Source organism: Zea mays, chromosome 1 (genome assembly GCF_902167145.1).
Source record: "Zea mays cultivar B73 chromosome 1, Zm-B73-REFERENCE-NAM-5.0, whole genome shotgun sequence".
Taxonomy (NCBI): Eukaryota; Viridiplantae; Streptophyta; class Magnoliopsida; order Poales; family Poaceae; genus Zea; species Zea mays.
In genome coordinates this window covers 168,895,607-168,911,785 of record NC_050096.1, presented here as the reverse complement: position 1 = coordinate 168,911,785, position 16,179 = coordinate 168,895,607, and the positions used below count along the sequence as shown (strand labels likewise).

At 42.9% G+C, this 16,179-nt stretch overlaps 1 long non-coding RNA gene across 2 annotated transcripts; it reads right to left on the bottom strand.

Annotated features, from left to right (window-relative positions):
- Positions 1–8,786: 8,786 nt before the first annotated feature.
- Positions 8,787–13,020, bottom strand: LOC103640513 (uncharacterized). Of its 2 annotated transcripts, XR_559672.4 has the most exons (3): positions 11,669–12,275; positions 11,497–11,582; positions 8,787–8,897 (listed from the first exon to the last, which is right to left on the bottom strand). It is a non-coding gene; the product is annotated as an uncharacterized lncRNA (long non-coding RNA). The 2 variants fall into 2 exon arrangements; XR_004855377.1 differs by lacking the exon at positions 8,787–8,897 and having other exon boundaries at positions 11,342–11,582; positions 11,669–13,020.
- Between the last annotated feature and the right edge of the window lie 3,159 nt (positions 13,021–16,179).

Sequence of the window (16,179 nt, the reverse complement as noted above, 5' to 3'; positions counted from 1 at the left end):
GTCAACCGTCCCCATCAATTCCCCGTTCGCGGCCAGGCCTCACCGCCTTGGCATACAATGCTCCACTAACCCCGGCCGCCGCCGTGCAGTGGCCGCACTTGTACCCACCATATCTAGAATGGGAGACCCAGTCTCAGGTCGCGTGAGGGATAAAGTCCGCGCCCGGCTTCACTCAGGTACTAGGTTTACCGGTTACCATATTTACCGACATGTGTTTAGTACATTCAAACGCTTGACACAGGTATCCGCATGTTAATCCTTATTCCAATTTCGTCTCATAGACAACGCATCCCCATGGATCCGTGTCCATAGACCATCATCATTCTGTTATCAAAAATAGATACAACCAATTCCTGACCTCGCGCGAGTGCTAGAAAAATCACTCGACTTCTACCGAGATCCTGATTTAGCATAGCAGCTACTCGACCTAGCATACTAGTGTCCATCTCAAAAGGAATCCTGAGTTTATGCAACTAGGGTTTCAGGCAACTCCTACACTTAAGTGCACAGTACAAGCCTACAAACATTAAGTGTAGTGAAATAGCATATATAAACGGTTATGCATAAAACCGGGGCTTGCCTTTAATTTAACACTTAGGTAGTGTTTGCTGGGGGAGGTGCTCGCTTGGCGAGCATCCACTGGTTAAGTCCATCCTTCCTTGGGTCGTCCACCGACTGCATCTTGTGGTTGTCACCACATCACTGGCATGATCATCATCTCTCGGTCCTAAATGAGATGCAAGGTGCATATGTATGAATATAATGAAAGATATCACAAGATATATAAGGACGCACGGCAGCGAGCTAGATATAAGGCGCAAGACACGGTATCGCCAACGATCATACGTAGGTACTAATTAGCCATACGTTATTGACCTACGAATTTAACACTACTAAGAAACCGACAAACACTATCATATACATAGCCACTACAAACACAACATCACGGGTACAAGCATTTATTTAATTTGATACGACTTTTCATTAGTTCTTCTAGTGGTCATACAAAAGCATCCTAAGCACAAGTTTAATAGAGGATGTAGGCATCAATAACTACGGAACTCCTATCCACAACCAACTACAGCAAGCAAGCACATTAATCATGCAACACATGTTAACTTAAGTTTAGACATTACAAGTATAGGTCCGTTAAGTGCTAACTAAGCATTTTTAGTCAAAGGGTGAACTAAACAATTAATTGCGCACTTGCAGATTTTTGGACAGCAACACAACAGTTACTCGTTTTAATCATAACTCTTCAATTATTAGTCCAAAAATATCAAACTAGAACTTTCTGGAAAGCTTAGAAAGTGTTCCACAACTTTGGTATTGTCATCATAAGGTGACTAGACACTTAACAAGGTTAAATAGTGCTAACACAACAGCTCTGTCCAGATTTGGATAGATTCAGACTTGCAACTTAAAAAATTCACAACTAAAGATTCAGACATCTAAACAAAGTGATCTTAGACTTTCTGGAAAGCTAATTAAATGTTCTATAAATTATTTATAAACATCCCTGGCTGGTTTAATATGTATCAAGGGTAAAGGACACTAAAAGGCTTTGCTGTCCAGAATTGGACAGATTCAGTCTTCAGACTTTAAACATCCATAACTTAATATTCAGATCACCCAAAAGAGTGATCCAATACTTTTTAGAAAGCTTAGCAAAAGTACTACATAACTTTTATAATCACCAAGAAGTGATTCCAGGTTTAATCAAATCAAACATTACAGTTTTCAAAATCTGTTCTGACAGTGGACAGAACACAACAACCAGTTTGTAAAAGTCATAACTCTTAAACTGTCAGGTCTATGGTTGTGAAATTTTAACACAACCAAGATAAGAAAAGCATCTACAACTTTCTTATAACGACCATGAACAGAATTTAACATTAAATTATGCAAACAATACAGTTTCTGAAATCTGTACAGAATTTGGATAGATTCAGTTACTGAATTTGTGAACAGCACAACTTCTAAACGATCAGACTTATGGCTATCAAATTTTAACAAAAGTAAAAGTAAGATAATAAAGTTATCTACAACTTTTCTATATGGCTTTTCTACAGAAAACATGATTTAGTTCATTAAACAGACAGCACGGCGAAAACAGCGTGTGCAGTCTAAAACAGCAATAATTAAATGTCAACTCCTATATAATTCAAGGATTGCCATGTTCTATAGACTTGAATTATTCTAACACTTTACAGTTTGTTAGAGTTAAAACAATCAAATTAGGACCAACAAGTAGATTTACTAATTTTATACAAGTTATTTTGTGCGCTAGAATTACCATACACCATCAACAACTATATCGATTGCGCCCTTCACACACTAATTTGCATTTTCACTTAGACAACACATGAACACTACAAATTTTTACCCGCGACCATAACCATACACATTTAGACTACAACAAGCAATTTATTGAGATTACGCACTTAACCAAACCATCTAAAAATTTGGCTAACTAGAGCAATGACTCAGCCGCTAAATAACATACACGTTGGCTTGCCTATTATCGTCGCAACCCGAGACACAATATATACTACAACATTTTTATAAACACACAGATTCACAAGTATTTTCGTACATCGACCAATTTATACAAATCGTAAACCACTAATTTCTAACTCGAAACCATCATGCGCTTACTTCCCAAATCATGAACACATAACGCGTATTGACCCGACTCAAGATATAGAGGAAGCGATGACTACTTTGGTATGTCACCACCTCTCTATATAAGCCAAAACAATTTCTACTATCGACTAAGAGTTCTAAGTATTAAACACATTATTACTTTCCACGCGCAAATAATCCTCAACATAACACCAGTGACACCGATGGATTTTTACTAAACTCATCGTGCGCATAACCTCGTCTCGCATGTAACCATATTGTGGCGAGACACTTCAATCAACGTGGCGCGACCACTAATATGAACTCCGACACTCACGTCTTAATAACACATCCTCCACACAAACTAGCATTTTCTAAACTACTCGTCACATTACTAAATATATTCCCGATATAATCACGAATCCCATCACATTGTATAAAACAATTACACTTTTCACATAAACACATATCGTTGCATTTCCCAAAACATAATCCGTATTTTGTAACTTAGTTTTCGCATCAAACAACGCATCGCTCATTTTCCTATCAAAATAAAAATATCCGAGTTCTTTTCTACTTCATTTTCTTCTCTACACGCGTCCATTCATACAAATATATTTTCACACACATATAAACACATGCACATCATCGACCAAATATGTAAATAAAACAAATCGTGAATCACTCAATGCGAACAACCTGACTGACTCGTGTCGCGCATGCCTCCACGGTTTTAGGTGTTTCACCGAATCATGCGTCGCGCGAGGTGCAGTGGCAACATCTAGCTGCAATTAAAAACGCCCAGTGGTTCAAACATTTTATCAAGCACCCGAGATCAAAAAACAGTGGGGGTACTAGCAAGGGGCTCACCAAGGGTTTCGACGACGACGAGGATGGGCTGCGCAGCAAGCACGAGATTGATGACACGCGACGAGGGGAGTGGAGAATGAACGAGAGGGCTGCTGCGCCGATGCGGACAATGCGCAGCGATGAAGGCTATGCGATGCAGGGACGAACGACACGCAGCTTGCTGCGCTTTTCGTCGAGCAGGTTCAATGCGAGGCTTGAGGGTGTGTTGCTGCTGCTATTTGGTGCGACACGATGCCCGGGTGCGTGGCACAAGCTTGCAGCGACACGGCCACCACGCAGAGACTTGCGCGTGAACTCTCGAACACACGACGAGCATGGATGGTGCAGGGGCTGCTCGCCACAGAGCGGAGTGGAAGTCATGGCGTCGGATGAGACTGATCCCGACCATGGCGGCACGCGAAGGAGGAGCTCGGGGCGCCGCAACGCTGCTGGAGCAGAGGGATACCAATGCCGTCCACAACCAGTGTGGAGGAGTTCGAGGAGGTACCTATGATGAATCTGCAGGGCCACGCCCGGACATGTCGGCAAGCACGCAGCGAGCAGAATCCGACGAGGTGGGCAGGGAGAGGAAAGTGGCGACCTGGGAGATGAGGGCGAGCTTGGGGAAGGAGCAGAGACCTACGACCACCATGGCAGGCGCTACCGGGGTCTCAGTGTTGATGGAGGCAAGGGCGCGACGCTGGGAACGAGGGCTTGCCGCACGTCCCTAGCATTGCTCGAGCAGAGAGGAGGGTGGCCGTCGAGGTCAGAGCACTAGGCGCCCAGCGCACCAGGGGCAGGGGACAGGATGGTTGGCGGCCATGGGGAGGCAAGCTCGAGGATCCACGGCGAGGGGATTGCCGGACTTGGGGCAAGAAATTCTGGGCGAGCAGGGATAGGGCGAATTGGATCCGGCCTGGAGCTGGACGGCGTGGGGGAGAACTTCCTGCGCCTAGGAATGGAGGGGGAAGGGATTTGCGTGCGCTATGGCAGAGCTCCGAGCGGGGAGGAGAAAGGAGAGGGGTCGGACGCCATGGAGGCCCTGCTCTTGCTGGGGAGAAGGGCTCTCTGCTGCCAAACGCCGTGGAGAATGGGGGCTCGGTAGAGAGAGGAGCAGGGGGCGTCGAGGAAGAAGACAGGGTGATGCTTCTGCACTAAGGACAGAGGGAGGAGGAAGAACTACGGTTGCAGGTGGATTTAACGTGACGCTGCAGGCAACCCATTGGTCAGGATTGGGCGGCGAGCACGCAGTGGCCAAGCCAGCGGTGGCCGAGCACTGGCCATGGGCGACGGTGGCAGAATTCCTATGCCCCGCGGTGGCGCACTTCCTGTGCCCCGCGGTGGCGCTGCCGACTGTGGCGTGCGGGCACGAGAGAGAAAAAGGGATGGATGTTGGAATATAGTGGATGGGGCTGGCCGCTGGCGTGTGCGTGCGATTTTCTTTTGCGATTTTGTTTTTCTTTTACATCTTTCTATAAAAAACAATTCGGTAAAAATTTGAATCTTGTCTGAAAATTTCTCATGTTATAATTCTCTTTGTAAATTAAAAGAGTTGACTCTAGTTCGATTGTGCTCCTAAGTTAGAACCTCGTAGTTCGAATTAAAATTTAATAATGTGAGTTGTTCCATTTTAGAATTATTGTTGCTTTTGTTCGTGCCAAAGATATAATTTTTGCTCCAGTACAAGTCTACGCTCGTGGCTGAGATTATAAAAATCAAGATCTTTCTAAACGTGACATTATATTTTAGTTATTAAATCAGGAACCAATTTAGCAGGGAAGTAATCAGATAGAATATGGATAATACTAGTTTGGGTCGGATAAGAATTCATTAGAAGCCGACACATTAGAGATCCCGCTTGAGAGTACAGATTCGGATAAAATATTTGGATATATAGATTGAACATCAAGAAATTGGGTTCGGACACCGCTCGACTAGCAACTGTCGAGCGCTTGAATAAATGAGTTTTGAACGAGATTTATAAATAGAGAATGATTTTCGAGTTTGCATTCGCGTCGAGAATAAAAGTTTTTAACAGGCTCCAAATTCGGCCTTCTGTGAGACTGGATAACTCCGAATTCGGTGAAACATGTACAAATAGTCTGGATAATTAGAGACATATGCGAGCGAGAAATAGAGATTTTCACTGAGCATCCGAGATTAGGATAAATCTCCCGACATAACACGAAATAGACACCTGTGGTGTCACAACCTTCCCCCTTAAAAGAATCTCGTCCCGAGATTCGAATAAGGATCTTTAAGGGTAGAGAAGCATGTAACTCCCAGACTGAAGATAGATGCAAATTCATGAGATAGTATCTGACACGATACGAAAGATAGATTTGGACCGAATATCGTGACATATTGAGACAAAATGCCACGATCACTCTGAGAGAGTGTTCACAAAACACAGCACATCAGTGTAGTTCCATAATGGATCACGACTATTAACCGTGATACTAGCGCGTGCCGAGCAGCTCAACCATGTGTGCACCATAGTAGGCTCTCGATTTCGTCGCGGCACCATCAGTTGTTAGTCATAACACCATTACCAACGTAACCAATAAGAAATCCACATAGCATTGATAGATGGAGCCCATGAGAGTATTGCTCAGAAAATGTGACTGAAGTTGAAGCAAAGATAGTTGGCAAAAGAGCATCACATGAGAATTTTCTTCAACTCGGAGAATTATTTTATGATCAACATGGAGATTATCAGGAAAGAGACTAGTATGATATTTGATATGAGAAGGAAACACTCATGAGATCATGGTTGGCAACTTGCTGAGACATTAGAGAACTAAAGACAACAACATAATCCATTGAACCGAATGGACACACCGCTTAGAGATAGAATCAATAAAACAACGTCATGATCCACAGAGAAGAGTATGAGAACGATCATAATGATATATTAGACTGATTCACATTTGATACATGAGAACAGGTTATAGCAGATAACCAGATAACGGAGCAGAATCATTAAGGGATCCAGAGATTCAGATGATAAAGCCAACATGATTCACAAAGGTAAAGGTTACTAGATCCAGGCGAAAAGAGAGGTAGTCGCATGAGATCGATTAGGATGAGCATCAGAAAGGTTATGAAGATTCGGGACAGGATCTATGGAAGAAACATGGCCTTGATAGGGTTTGTGCAACTAGACACCAAACAACAATTTTTTTTCTTAGACACAACGAGTGCACAAGAAGGCTTTAGTCGATTTAGGGGTCAAGCTATGGGAATCTACAAGTTATGTAGGTGTAAATTCAAGTGTAAAACACACAAGGGCTAGAAACACCGAAACAAGCACATGATAATTTTTTAAAGGTTTTACTTGCTAACCACAAGGTTGTTTGGAGGGGGGGTCTTTTCATGAGTAGAACAGACTTTTTTTTGTAAAAAGGGTTGAACAATTACAATACCACCTAGATAGCAAGACAAGAGAAACACATAGCACGACCTAACAAGACTTACCAATCTGTCACAAGGTAAGACATTTCTAACATAGCAGTACATCACATTATTCACAAGTTATTATTATTAGAATAAAGGTGAGAGAAGCATGTTGATGCACAAGAGACAATCATAATGCGACAAGCATGATGCATGCTCATTCTAGTCGTCTTCTCAGACCTAACTACTTTTTGGGTGCTTCTACAGCATCCTTCCTAATAATAGCAGTAATAGTTATAGTAGCCTTTATGGCCTATATAAATAGCCACCTAGCTACCCATCTCTTTCCTAAGGCTTCACGTCTTAGGTCTATTCTTATCGTCCTGATTTCTATCCAACTTGGTTTCTAAGCAAGTTTTACTTTAGAAAAGGTTGGTAATCATGACTTATTGACTTCTCTATAATGGTATTTGCTCCGATACCAGCTGTGGCGGAACCGCCCGAATTATTCCAGCTTAAGTGCCCAAGTCGCACCCTTAAAGGCAGCAACACACTTAAATCGGAATAACTCGTCAGTCCCTCGGATCTAGTCCGATAAAGCCACTTATCCAGGATCGAATACCACTAGCTCACTCGAAGGTGAGGCACAGAGAAATACAATAAAGCATAATACCACAAATTTAATAAGTATCAATAGTGATTACATTATCGGAGTTTCAGAAATAGTAACAATAAGTTTTAATGTAGCGGAAATAACTAACGGAGAAAACCGAATAACATGACAAAGCCTGGCCACGCTACTCCTCCTGGTCCTCTCCTACGGAAGCAGTAACCCACTCGGCCGTCTGTCCCGGTGGCAGGGATGGAGGCCAAGTCACACCATCAACCAAATCAAGGAGGTACGTGCAAAAATTATGCCACAAGCAAGGCTGATCATACTAATACTCAGCTAGACTTACCCGGTGTGAGGAGTCTACTCCTCTACCTCTAGACATGCAGTTGTTTGGCTGAGGGGTTTGGTTTGCCAAAAGCACTAGCTGAGTCTAAAATCAAGTTTTAGCTTTTCGAGTTCTAGAATAATAATTTTAGACTAGATGAGAACCTATCTATTCATACATAGTATGAAACATTATATCAATCAACATCTTTTGCCAGTATCTCATTTCCACTTATTACTCAATGTAGTACAATGGATCAAGCAGTCTCATTAGCTGCGAGAAGCAGATGATTCGAATCGAGTTTTAACCTTGCAAGGTAAACCTAAACACACGACATGTCAGGGCACTCCGTCCCCACACATGTCAACCGTCCCCATCGATTCCCCGTTCGCGGCTAGGCCTCACCGCCTTGGCATATAATGCTCCACTGACCCCGGCCGCCGCCGTGCAGTGGCCGCACTTGTACCCACCATATCTAGAATGGGAGACCCAGTCTCAGGTCGCGTGAGGGATAAAGTGCGCGCCCGGCTTCACTCAGGTACTAGGTTTACCGGTTACCATATTTCCCAACATGTGTTTAGTACATTCAAACGCTTGACACGGTTATCCGCACGTTAATCCTTATTCCAATTTCGTCTCATAGACAACGCATCCCCATGGATCCGTGTCCATAGACCATCATCATTTTGTTATCAAAAATAGATACAACCAATTCCTGACCTCGCGCGAGTGCTAGAAAAATCACTCGACTTCTACCGAGATCCTGATTTAGCATAGCAGCTACTCGACCTAGCATACTAGTGTCTATCTCAAAAGGAATCCTGAGTTCATGCAACTAGGGTTTCAGGCAACTCCTACACTTAAGTGCACAGTACAAGCCTACAAACATTAAGTGTAGTGAAATAGCATATATAAACGGTTATGCATAAAACCGGGGCTTGCCTTTAATTTAACACTTAGGTAGTGTTTGCTGGGGGAGGTGCTCGCTTGGCGAGCATCCACTGGTTAAGTCCATCCTTCCTTGGGTCGTCCACCGACTGCATCTTGTGGTTGTCACCACATCACTGGCACGATCATTATCTCTCGGTCCTAAATGAGATGCAAGATGCATATGTATGAATATAATGAAAGATATCACAAGATATATAAGGACGCACGACAGCGAGCTAGATATAAGGCGCAAGACACGGTATCGCCAACGATCATACGTAGGTACTAATTAGCCATACGTTATTGACCTACGAATTTAACACTACTAAGAAACCGACAAACACTATCATATACATAGCCACTACAAACACAACATCACGGGTACAAGCATTTATTTAATTTGATACGACTTTTCATTAGTTCTTCTAGTGGTCATACAAAAGCATCCCAAGCACAAGTTTAATAGAGGATGTAGGCATCAATAACTACGGAACTCCTATCCACAACCAACTACAGCAAGCAAGCACATTAATCATGGAACACATGTTAACTTAAGTTTAGACATTACAAGTCTAGGTCCGTTAAGTGCTAACTAAGCATTTTTAGTCAAAGGGTGAACTAAACAATTAATTGCGCACTTGCAGATTTTTGGACAGCAACACAACAATTACTCGTTTTAATCATAACTCTTCAATTATTAGTCCAAAAATATCAAACTAGAACTTTCTGGAAAGCTTAGAAAGTGCTCCACAACTTTGGTATTGTCATAACAAGGTGACTAGACACTTAACAAGGTTAAATAGTGCTAACACAACAGCTCTGTCCAGATTCGGATAGATTCAGACTTGCAACTTCAAAAATTCACAACTAAAGATTCAGACATCTAAACAAAGTGATCTTAGACTTTCTGGAAAGCTAGTTAAATGTTCTACAAATTATTTATAAACATCCCTGGCTGGTTTAATATGTATCAAGGGTAAAGGACACTAGAAGGCTTTGCTGTCCAGAATTGGACAGATTCAGTCTTCAGACTTTAAACATCCATAACTTAATATTTAGATCACCAAAAAGAGTGATCCAAGACTTTTTAGAAAGCTTAGCAAAAGTACTACATAACTTTTATAATCACCAAGAAGTGATTCCAGGTTTAATCAAATCAAACATTACAGTTTTCAAAATCTGTTCTGACAGTGGACAGAACACAACAACCAGTTTGTAAAATTCATAACTCTTAAACTGTCAGGCCTATGGTTGTGAAATTTTAACACAACCGAGATAAGAAAAGCATCTACAACTTTCTTGTAACGACCATGAACAGAATGTAACATTAAATTAGGCAAACAATACAGTTTCTGAAATCTATACAGAATTTGGACAGATTCAGTTACTGAATTTGTGAACAGCACAACTTCTAAACGATCAGACTTATGGCTATCAAATTTTAACAAAAGTAAGATAATAAAGTTATCTACAACTTTTCTATATGGCTTTTCTACAGAAAACATGATTTAGTTTATTAAACAGACAGCACGGCGAAAACAGCGTGTGCAGTCTAAAACAGCAACAATTAAATGTCAACTCCTATATAATTCAAGGATTGTCATGTTCTATAGACTTGAATTATTCTAACACTTTACAGTTTGTTAGAGTTAAAACAATCAAATTAGGACCAACAAGTAGATTTACTAATTTTATACAAGTTATTTTGTGCGCTAGAATTACCATACACCATCAACAACTATATCGATTGCGCCCTTCACACACTAATTTGCATTTTCACTTAGACAACACATGAACACTACAAATTTTTACCCGCGACCATAACCATACACATTTAGACTAAAACAAACAATTTATTGAGATTACGCACTTAACCAAACCATCTAAAAATTTGGCTAACTAGAGCAATGACATAGCCGCTAAATAACATACACGTCGGCTTGCCTATTATCGTCGCAACCCAAGACACAACATATACTACAATATTTTTATAAACACACAGATTCACAAGTATTTTCGTACATCGACCAATTTATATGAATCGTAAACCACTAATCTCTAACTCGAAACCATCATGCGCTTACTTCCCAAATCATGAACACATAACGTGTATTGACCCGACTCAAGATATAGAGGAAGCGATGACTACTTTGGTATGTCACCACCTCTCTATATAAGCCAAAATAATTTCTACTATCGACTAAGAGTTCTAAGAATTAAACACATTATTACTTTCCACGCGCAAATAATCCTCAACTTAACACCAGTGACACCGATGGATTTTTACTAAACTCATCGTGCGCATAACCTCGTCTCGCATGCAACCATATTGTGGCGTGCACTCGAGACACTTCAATCAACGTGGCGCGACCACTAATATGAACTCCGACACTCACGTCTTAATAACACATTCTCCACGCAAACTAGCATTTTCTAAACTACTCGTCACATTACTAAATATATTCCCGATATAATCACGAATCCCATCACATTGTATAAAACAATTACACTTTTCACATAAACACATATCGATGCATTTCCCAAAACATAATCCGTATTTTGTAACTTAGTTTTCGCATCAAACAACGCATCGCACATTTTCCTATCAAAATAAAAATATCCGAGTTCTTTTCTACTTTATTTTCTTCTCTACACGCGTCCATTCATACAAATATATTTTCACACACATATAAACACATGCACATCATCGACCAAATATGTAAATAAAACAAATCGTGAATCACTCAATGCGAACAACCTGGCCGACTCGTGTCGCGCATGCCTCCACGGTTTTAGGTGTTTCACCGAATCATGTGTCGCGCGAGGCGCAGCGACAACATCTAGCTGCAATTAAAAACACCCAGTGATTCAAACATTTTATCAAGCACCCGAGATCAAAAAAACAGTGGGGGTACTAGCGAGGGGCTCACCAAGGGTTTTGACGACGACGAGGATGGGATGCGCAGCAAGCACGAGATTGATGACACGCGACGAGGGGAGTGGAGAATGAACGGGAGGGCTGCTGCGCCGATGCGGACAATGTGCAGCGATGAAGGCTATGCGATGTATGACGCGAAGTGAAGAATGGTGTTGCTGCAGGGATGAACGACACGCAGCTTGCTGCGCTTTTCGTCGAGCAGGTTCAATGCGAGGCTTGAGGGTGTGTTGCTGCTGCTATTTGGTGCGACACGATGCCCGGGTGCGTGGCACAAGCTTGCAGCGACACGGCCACCACGCAGAGACTTGCGCGTGAACTCTCGAACACACGACGAGCATGGATGGTGCAGGGGCTGCTCGCCACAGAGCGGAGTGGAAGTCATGGCGTTGTCGGATGAGACTGACCCCGACCATGGCAGCACGCGGAGGAGGAGCTCGGGGCGCCGCAACGCTGCTGGAGCAGAGGGATACCAATGCCGTCCACAACCAGTGTGGAGGAGTTCGAGGAGGTACCTATGATGAATCTGCAGGGCCACGCCCGGACATGCCGGCAAGCACGCAGCGAGCAGAATCCGATGATGTGGGCAGGGAGAGGAAAGTGGCGACCTGGGAGATGAGGGCGAGCTTGGGGAAGGAGCAGAGACCTGCGGCGACCATGGCAGGCGCTACCGGGGTCTTAGTGTTGATGGAGGCAAGGGCGCGACGCTGGGAACAAGGGCTTGCCACACGTCCCTAGCATTGCTCGAGCAGAGAGGAGGGTGGCCGTCGAGGTCAGAGCACTAGGCGCCCAGCGCACCAGGGGCAGGGGGCAGGATGGTTGGCGACCATGGGGAGGCAAGCTCGAGGAAATCCACGGCGAGGGGATTGCCGGACTTGGGGCAAGAAATTCTGGACGAGCAGGGATAGCACGAATTGGATCCGGCCTGGAGCTGGACGGCGTGGGGGAGAACTTCCTGCGCCTAGGAATGGAGGGGGAAGGGATTTGTGTGCGCTATGGCAGAGCTCCGAGCGGGGAGGAGAAAGGAGAGGGGTCGGACGCCATGGAGGCCCTGCTCCTGCTGGGGAGAAGGGCTCTCTGCTGCCAAACGCCGTGGAGAATGGGAGCTCGGTAGAGAGAGGAGCAGGGGGCGTCGAGGAAGAAGATAGGGTGATGCTTCTGCGCTAAGGACAGAGGGAGGAGGAAGAACTACAGTTGCAGGTGGATTTAACGTGACGCTGCAGGCAACCCATTGGTCAGGATTGGGCGGCGAGCACGCAGTGGCCAAGCCAGCGGTGGCCAGGCACTGGCCATGGGCGACGATGGCAGTCTTCCTGTGCCCCGCGGTGGCGCTGCCGACTGTGGCGTGCGGGCATGAGAGAGAAAAAGGGATGGATGTTAGCGTATAGTGGATGGGGCTGGCCGCTGGCGTGTGCGTGCGATTTTCTTTTGCGATTTTGTTTTTCTTTTACATCTTTCTATAAAAAAACAATTCGGTAAAAATTTGAATCTTGTCTGAAAATTTCTCATGTTATAATTCTCTTTGTAAATTAAAAGAGTTGACTCAAGTTCGATTGTGCTCCTAAGTTAGAACCTCGTAGTTCGAATTAAAATTTAATAATGTGAGTTGTTCCATTTTAGAATTATTGGTGCTTTTGTTCGTGCCGAAGATACAATTTTTTGCTCCTGTACAAGTCTACGCTCGTGGCTGAGATTATAAAAATCAAAGTCTTTCTAAACGTGACGTTATATTTTAGTTATTAAATCAGGAACCAATTTAGCAGGGAAGTAATCAGATAGAATATGGATAATACTAGTTTGGGTCAGATAAGAATTCATTAGAAGGTGACACATTAGAGATCCCGCTTGAGAGTACAGATTCAGATAAAATATTTGGACATATAGATCGAACATCGAGAAATTGGGTTCGGACACCACTCGACTAGCAACTGTCGAGCGCTTGATTAAATGAGTTTTGAACGAGATTTATAAATAGAGAATGATTTTCGAGTTTGCATTCGCATCGAGAATAAAAGTTTTTAACAGGCTCCAAATTCGGCCTTCTGTGAGACTGGATAACTCCGAATTCGGTGAAACGTGTACAAATAGTCTGGATAATCAGAGACATATGCGAGCGAGAAATAGAGATTTTCACTGAGCATCCGAGATTAGGATAAATCTCCTGACATAACGCGAAATAGACACCTGGGGTGTCACACTGGCGACCGTTGGCTCACCGGACAGTCCGGTGAATTATAGCCACGTCGCCTTTTCCGTTTCCCGAGAGCAACGAGTTCGCCGCGGATGACTCACCGGACAGTCCGGTGCACCACTGGACAGTCCGGTGAATTATAGCCGTACACCGTCGTCAACTCCCGAGAGCGGCCTTTTCACCGGAGACCAGCCTGGCGCACCGGACACTGTCGGTGCACCACCGGACAGTCCGTTGTGCCAGACCGAGCTGAAGTTTGGCTGCAGAGAGCCAAGTCCTTTCCATTCCTTTTCTTCTTCTTTTGTCACTGTTTCTAGCACTTAGATAAACACATTAGCATTCAAACAACAATGTACTAAGTCTAGAAACATACCTTGTGCCTTGATTTGTACTTCTCACTTTATTTGGTACATAAGAACTTAATCAGACGTGTTGGACATTTAATCACCAAAACATTATAGAAATGGCCCAAAGGCACATTTCCCTTTCACCATTGGACTTGTTGAAGACTCTATATGCGCTTGTGTTTGAGTCATAACCTAGTAAAAAGCCTTCTACTACTTTAGGAGCAAATTTAGAACTTCTACCTCTTTTAATAAGAATAAAACATTTGCTCCCAAAGACTCTAAAATATGAAACATTGGGCTTTTTACCAGTAAGGATTTCATATTATGTTTTCTTGAGGATTCGGTGAAGATATAACCGGTTGATGGAGTAGCAAGCGGTGTTAATCGCCTCCGCCCAAAACCGGTTCGGTGTCTTGTACTCATCAAGCATGGTTCTTGCCATGTCCAATAGAGTTCTATTTTTCCTTTCCACTACACCATTTTGTTGAGGTGTGTAAGGAGAAGAGAACTCATGCTTGATGCCCTCCTCCTCAAGAAATCCTTCAATTTGTGAATTCTTAAACTTCGTCCCATTGTCGCTTCTTATCTTTTTGATTCTCAATCCGAACTCATTTTGAGCTCATCTTAAGAATCTCTTTAAAGTCTCTTGAGTTTGTGATTTTTCCTGCAAAAAGAATACCCAAGTGAAGCGAGAATAATCATCCACAATAACTAGACAGTACTTACTCCCGCCAATGCTTATGTAAGCTATCGGGCCGAATAGATCCATGTGGAGTAGCTCGAGCGGCCTGTCAGTCGTCATGATGTTCTTGTGTGGATGATGGACTCCAACTTGCTTCCCTGCTTGACATGCGCTACAAATCCTGTCTTTCTCAAAATGAACATTGGTTAGTCCTAACACGTGCTCTCCCTTTAGAAGCTTGTGAAGATTCTTCATTCCAACATGAGCAAGTCGACGATGCCAGAGCCAGCCCATATTAGTCTTAGCAATTAAGCAAGTGTCTAGTTCAGCTTTGTTATCATTAAAATCAACTAAATATAGATGACCATCTAACACTACCTTAAATGCTATTGAATCATCACTTCTTATAAAGACAGTAACACCTACATCAGTAAATAGACAGTTGTAGCCCATTTTGCATAATTGAGAAACAGAAAGCAAATTGTAATCTAAAGAATTTACAAGAAAAACATTATAAATGGAATAGCCAGGGGATATAGCAATTTTACCCAAACCTTTGACCAAACCTTGATTTCCATCCCCAAATGTAATAGCTCTTTGGGGACCTTCATTTTTCTCGTATGAGGAAAACATCCTTTTTCCCATGTCATGTGGTTTGTGCACCCGCTATCGATTATCCAACTTGATCCACCGGATGCATAAACCTACAAAACAAATTTAGGCCTTGTTCTTAGGTACACAAACGGTCTTGGGTCCTTTGACATTAGAAACAAGCACCTTGGGTACCCAAACACAAGTCTTTGAACTCTTGTGTTTGCCCCCAACATATTTGGCAACTACTTTGCCTGATTTGTTAGTAAGCACATAAGAAGCATCAAAAGCCTTAAATGAAATATTATGTTCATTTGATGCATTAGGAATTTTCTTCTTAGACATTTTAACATTAGTGGTATGCCCAGAACTAGAAGCCTCATTGTTATACATAAAAGCATGATGAGAGACAGTGTGAGGATTTCTAGCATGAATTTTCCTAATCTTATGCTCAGGATAGTTTGCAGGATATAAAATGTAACCCTCTCTATCCTGAACCATGGGAGCCTTACCATTAAAAAATTAGAAAGTTTCTTAGGAGCATTAAATTTGGTGTTGTTTTGGCTCCCTTGTTGAAAGCCAATACCATCCTTAATGCCAGGGCGTCTCCCATTATAGAGCATGCTTCTAGCAAATTTAAATTTTTTATTTTCTAGCTCATGCTCGACAATTTTAGTATTTAATTTAGCTATATG